This window comes from Triticum urartu, chromosome 3 (assembly GCF_003073215.2).
Source record: "Triticum urartu cultivar G1812 chromosome 3, Tu2.1, whole genome shotgun sequence".
NCBI classification, from domain to species: domain Eukaryota; kingdom Viridiplantae; phylum Streptophyta; class Magnoliopsida; order Poales; family Poaceae; genus Triticum; species Triticum urartu.
This window is the reverse complement of record NC_053024.1, coordinates 122,392,208-122,399,414: the sequence shown is the minus strand read 5'-3', so window position 1 is coordinate 122,399,414 and position 7,207 is coordinate 122,392,208.

Sequence of the window (7,207 nt, the reverse complement as noted above, 5' to 3'; positions counted from 1 at the left end):
CCGCCGTCGACCGCCGTCGCGCGCCTGGCCCCAAGCCGCGCCGCACCTGTGCCCCCTGCTGGCCTCTCCGAGGCCACGACCTTGCACCACCGTGCCGGGCTACGGCCCCGCCGACGCCCTGTTGCCCCGTGCCCTCGCACGGGCGCACGCCCGTTAACCGCGCCCGATAGGCCCCCTGGGCCTATGACAACGGGCCCCACCGCCCCAGAACGTTTTAATTAAAAAAAGAGAAGAAAAGAATTAAAAAATATATAATAATAAAAATAATTAATTAATTAATTAATTAATTAATTAAGGAATTAATTAAGTTAATTAATTATAATTAGATTAACCTAATCACTAATTAACCTAATTAACTGTTAGTTAATCAAAACAGAGTGTGACGAACGGGACCCACCTGTCAGGTTGGCCAAGTCAACTACTGACGTCATGCTGACATCATGATGACGTCAGCAGACACTATTCTGGATAATTTTGATTAAATTAATTAAATAAATCCTAAAAATGATTTAAATCTTTTAAAATTAATATAAAATAAACCGTAGCCCGGATGGAAAAACTTTGTACATGAAAGTTGCTCAGAACGACGAGACGAATTCGGATACGCAGCCCGTTCGCCCGCCACGCGTCCCTAGCATAGTGAACCTGCAGCATTTCACCTCCGGTTCATCTGTCCGAAAACGCGAAACACCGGGGATACTTTCCCGGATGTTATCCCCCTTCACCGGTATCACCTAATACCGCGTTAGGGCACCTCTAACGTCGTTACTTGTCATGTCATGCATCACTATGCATATGCTTGCTTATATATTTATTGTTTCTCCCCCCTCTTCTCTCGATAGACACCGAGACCGACGCCGCTGCTACCCAGTACGACTACGGAGTTGACGATCCCTCTCTCTTGCCAGAGCAACCAGGCAAGCCCCCCCTTTGATCACCAGATATCGCCTACTCTTTTCTATACTGCTTGCATTAGAGTAGTGTAGCATGTTACTGCTTCCCGTTAATCCTATCCTGATGCATAGCCTATCCTTGCTACTACTTTTGTTACCTTTACCTGCAATCCTAATGCTTAGTATAGGATGCTAGTTTATCATCAGTGGCCCTACATTCTTGTCCGTCTGCCATGCTATACTATCGGGCCATGATCACTCGGGAAGTGATCACGGGTATATACTATATACTTTATACATGATACATGTGGTGATTAAAGACGGGTCGGCTCGTAGGAGCACCCGCGAGTGGATCTTTGAGGCGGAGCGACAGGGCAGGTTCCGACCACCTAGGAGAGAGGTGGGCCTAGCCCTGGTCGGCGTTCGCGGATACTTAACACGCTTAACGAGATCTGGGTATTTGATCTGAGTTTGGCCATTTGGTCTATACGCACTAACCATCTACGTGGGAGTAGTTATGGGTATCCCGGCGTCGTGGTATCAGCCGAAGCCTTCGTGACGTCAGCGACTAAGTGGCGCGCGCCGGATTGGACTGGAAGGCCACTAGGCTAGGTCTGCTTCCGGCCGCGTTCGCAACGTGCAGGTGTGCTATGGGCGATGGGCCCAGACCCCTGTGCGCTTAGGTTTAGACCGGCGTGCTGACCTCTCTGTTGTGCCTAGGTGGGGCTGCGACGTGTTGATCTTCCGAGGCCGGGCATGACCCAGGAAAGTGTGTCCAGCCAAATGGGATCGAGCGTGTTGGGGTATGTGGTGCACCCCTGCAGGGAAGTTAATCTATTCGAATAGCCGTGATCTTCGGTAACAGGACGACTTGGAGTTGTACCTTGACCTTATGACAACTAGAACCGAACTAGAACCGGATACTTAATAAAACACACCCTTCCAAGTGCCAGATACAACCGGTGATCGCTCTCTCACAGGGCGACGAGGGGAGGATCATCGGTTAGGATTATGCTATGCGATGCTACTTGGAGGACTTCAGTCTACTCTCTTCTACATGCTGCAAGACGGAGGCTGCCAGAAGCGTAGTCTTCGAAAGGACTAGCTATCCCCCTCTTATTCCGGTCTGCAGTTCAGTCCACATATGATAGCCTTATTTGATACCAATGCATACATATGTAGTGTAGCTCCTTGCTTGCGAGTACTTTGGATGAGTACTCACGGTTGCTTTCTCCCTCTTTCCCTTTCCCCCCCCTTTCCTTCTTCCTGGTTGTCGCAACCAGATGTTGGAGCCCAGGATCCAGACGCCACCGTCGACGACGACTCCTACTACACCGGAGGTGCCTACTACTACGTGATGCCCGCTGACGACGACCAGGAGTAGTTAGGAGGATCCCAGGCAGGAGGCCTGCGCCTCTTTCGATCTGTATCCCAGTTTGTGCTAGCCTTCTTAAGGCAAACTTGTTTAACTTATGTCTGTACTCAGATATTGTTGCTTCCGCTGACTCGTCTATGATCGAGCTCTTGTATTCGAGCCTCCGAGGCCCCTGGCTTGTAATATGATGCTTGTATGACTTTTTATTTGTAGAGTTGTGTTGTGATATCTTCCCGTGAGTCCCTGATCTTGATCGTACACGTTTGCGTGTATGATTAGTGTACGATTAAATCGGGGGCGTCACTTTAATTCTTTTTGCAGATGATTAATAGATACATTCCTCACGTCCAGAAATTTATTTTAGAATTTTTGGGGTTCCAGATCTTGCGCTAGCTACAGATTACTACAGACTGTTCTGTTTTTGACAGATTTTGTTTTTCGTGTCTTTTTTGCTTATTTTGATGAATCTATGGCTAGTAAAATAGTTTATAATCCATAGAGAAGTTGGAATATAGTAGGTTTAAAACCAATATAAATAAAGAATGAGTTCATTACAGTACCTTGAAGTGGTCTTTTGTTTTCTTTCGCTAACGGAGCTCACGAGTTTTCTATTTTGAGTTTTGTGTTGTGAAGTTTTCAAGTTTTGGGTAAGAATTTGATGGATTATGGAACAAGGAGTGGCAAGAGCCTAAGCTTGGGGATGCCCATGGCACCCCCAAGATAATCCAAGGACGCCAAAAAGTAAAATCTTGGGGATGCCCCGGAAGGCATCCCCTCTTTCGTCCACTTCCATCGGTAACTTTACTTGGAGCTATATTTTTATTCACCGACATGATATTTGTTTTGCTTGGAGCGTCTTGTATTATTTATGTCTTTGTTTGTTAGTATGCCACAATCATCCTTGCTGTACACACCTTTTGAGAGAGCCATACATGAATTAAAATTTGATAGAATACTCTATGTGCTTCACTTATATCTTTTGATCTAAGTAGTTTTGCTCTATGCGCTTCACTTATATCTTTTGAGCGTTATAATTTTGCTCTATATGCTTCACTTATATCTTTTGAGCTAAGTAATTTTGCTCTATATGCTTCACTTAGATCTTTTAGAGCACGGTGGTGGATTGGTTTTAAACAAACTATTGATCTCTCATGCTTCACTTAAATTATTTTGAGAGTCTCTTAATAGCATGGTAATTTGCTTAATAATAATATGCTTGGTATTCAAGATTTGTGAAACTTTATTTTGAGTGTGTTGAATACTAAGAAAAGATTGAAGCATGATAATTGTTTTGAGATATGGAGGTTATAATATTAAAGTCATGCTAGTGGAGTAGTTGTGAATTTAAAGAATACTTGTGTTGAAGATTGTGATTCCGGTAGCATGCACGTATGGTGAACCGTTATGTGATGAAGTTGGAGCATGATTTATTTATTGATTGTCTTCCTTATGAGTGGCGGTCGGGGACGAGCGATGGTCTTTTCCTACCAATCTATCCCCCTAGGAGCATGCGCGTAATACTTTGCTTTGATAACTTGTAGATTTTTGCAATAAGTATATGAGTTCTTTATGACTAATGTTGAGTCCATGGATTATACGCACTCTCACCCTTCCTCCTTTGCTAGCCTCTTTAATACCGCGCACCTTCGCCGGTATCATACACCCACCATATACCTTCCTCAAAAAAGCCACCATTCATAATTCTTTCATACATGTCACTCATGCATCATTGCATATCCCGGTACACCGCTGGAGGCATTCATATAGAGTCATACTTTGTTCTAAGTACTTTGCTTTGATAACTTCTAGATTTTTTCAATAAGTATATGAGTTCTTTATGACTAATGTTGAGTCCATAGATCATACGCACTCTCACCCTTCCACCTTTGCTAGCCTCTCTAATACCGCGCAACTTTCGCCGATATCATTCACCTACCATATACCTTCCTCAAAACAGCCACCATACCTACCTATTATGGCATTTCCATAGCCATTCCAAGATATATTGCCATGCAAATTTCCATCATCTAGTTCATCATGACACATCCATCATTGTCATATTTCTTAGCATGATCATGTAGTTGACATATTATTTGTGGCAAAGCCACCGTTCATAATTTTCATACTTGTCACTCTTGATTCATTGCATATGCCGGTACACCGCCGGAGGCATTCATATAGAGTCATATTTTGTTCTAAGTATCGAGTTGTAATTGTTGAGTTGTAAGAAAAATAAAAGTGTGATGATCATCATTATTAGAGCATTGTTCCAGTGAGGAAAGAATGATGGAGACTATGATTCCCCCAAAAGTCGGGATGAGACTCCGGACGGAAAAAAAAAAAAGAGGCCAAAGAAGTCCAAAAAAAAGAGAAAGGCCATAAAAAAGAGAAAGGCCATAAAAAATATAAAAAAATAAAAATAAAAATGAGAGAAAAAGAGAGAAGGGACAATGTTACTATCCTTTTACCACACTTGTGCTTCAAAGTAGCACCATGATCTTCATAGTAGAGAGTCTCTCATGTTATCACTTTCATATACTAGTGGGAATTTTACATTATATAACTTGGCTTGTATATTCCAATAATGGGCTTCCTCAAATTGCCCTAGGTCTTCATGAGCAAGCAAGTTGGATGCACACCCACTTAGTTTCTTTTTGAGCTTTCATATACTTATAGCTCTAGTGCATCCGTTGCATGGCAATCCCTACTCACTCACATTGATATCTATTGATGGGCATCTCCATAGCCCATTGATACGCCAAGTTGATGTGACACTATCTTCTCCTCTTTGTCTTCTCCACAACCACCATTCTATTCCACCTATAGTGCTATGTCCATGGCTCACGCTCATGTATTGCGGGAAGATTGAAAAAGTTTTGAAAAAGTTAGAGTATGAAACAATTGCTTGGCTTGTCATCGGGGTTGTGCATGATTTAAATACTTTGTGTGGTGAAGATAGAGCATAGCCAGACTATATGATTTTGTAGGGATAACTTTCTTTGGCCATGTTATTTTGAGAAGACATAATTGCTTTGTTAGTATGCTTGAAGTATTATTATTTTTTATGTCAATATAAACTTTTGTCTTGAATCTTTCTAATCTGAATATTCATACCACAATTAAGGAGATTTGCATTGAAATTATGCCAAGTAGCACTCCGCATAAAAAATTCTCTTTTTATCATTTACCTACTCGAGGACGAGTAGGAATTTAGCTTAGGGATGCCTGATACGTCTCCAACGTATCTACAATTTTTGATTGCTCCATGCTATATTATCTACTGTTTTGGACTATATTGGGATTTATTTTCCACTTTTATATTATTTTTGGGACTAACCTATTAACCGGAGGCCCAGCCCAGAATTGCTGTTTTTTGCCTATTTCAGTGTTTTGGAGAAACAGAATATCAAACGGAGTCCAAACGGAATAAAATCTTCGGGAACGTGATTTTCTCACCGAACATGATCCATGAGACTTGGACCCTGCTCCAAGGAACAAAAGAGGCGGTCACGAGGGTGGGGGGCCGCCCCCCTAGGGCGCGCACCCTGCCTCGTGAGCCCCTCGTTGCTCCTCCAGCGTACTTTTTCCTCCTATATATACACACGTACCCCCAAACGATCAGAAAATGAGCCAAAAACCTAATTCTAGCGCCGCAACCTTCTGTATCCACGAGATCCCATCTTGGGGCCTATTCCGGAGCTCCGCCGGAAGAGGGCCCTCATCACGGAGGGCTTCTACATCATCCTAGCCTCTCCGATGAAGTGTGAGTAGTTTACCTCAGACCTTCGGGTCCATAGTTAGTAGCTAGATGGCTTCTTCTGTCTCTTTGAATCTCAATACAAAGTTCTCCCCTCTCTCGTGGAGATCTATTCGATGTAATCTTCTTTTTGCGGTGTGTTTGTTGAGATCGATGAATTGTGGGTTTATGATCAAGTCTATCTATGAATAATATTTGAATCTTCTCTGAATTCTTTTATGTATGATTGGTTATCTTTGCAAGTCTCTTCGAATTATCCGTTTGGTTTGGCCAACTAGATTGGTAGTTCTTGCCATGGGAGAAGTGCTTAGCTTTGGGTTCGATCTTGCGGTGTCCTTTTCCAGTGACAGAAGGGGCAGCAAGGCACGTATTGCATCGTTGCCATCGAGGATAAGAAGATGGGGTTTATTTCATATTGCATGAATTTATCTCTCTAAATCATGTCGTCTTGCTTAAGCCATTACTCTGGTTTAACTTAATACTCTAGATGCATGCTGGATAGCGGTCGATGAGTGGAGTAATAGTAGTAGATGCAGAATCGTTTCGGTCTACTTGTCACTGACGTGATGCCTATATACATGATCATGCCTAGATATTCTCATAATTATGCTCAATTCTGTCAATTGCTCAACAGTAATTTGTTCACCCACCGTAGAATACTTATGCTCTTGAGAGAAGCCACTAGTGAAACCTATGGCCCCCGGGTCTATTCTCATCATATCAATCTCCATCACTTTAATATTGTTTTGCTATTTACTTTGCCTTTACTTTTTACTTTGCACCTTTATACCAAAAATACCAAAAATATTCTATCTATCAGATCTCACTCTCGTAAGTGACCGTGAAGGGCTTGACAACCCCTAATCGCGTTGGTTGCGAGTAGCTATCGTTTTGTGTAGGTACGAGGGACTTGAGCGTGGCCTCCTACTGGATTGATACCTTGGTTCTCAAAAACTAAGGGAGATACTTATGCTACTCTGCTACATCATCCCTTCCTCTTTGGGGAAAACCAACGCAAGCTTAAGACGTAGCAGGTGGCCACTAGGAGCGCCATTGGAACTGCTGGATGTCCTCTCTGTATGTGTCATCGTGGGTATGCTTATTGTGTCATGTGACGCGAGAGATGAAGGCAAATGGCCGCATGAATAAATGGGAGTCAGGTGGACTGGATTCTCAGCGCGT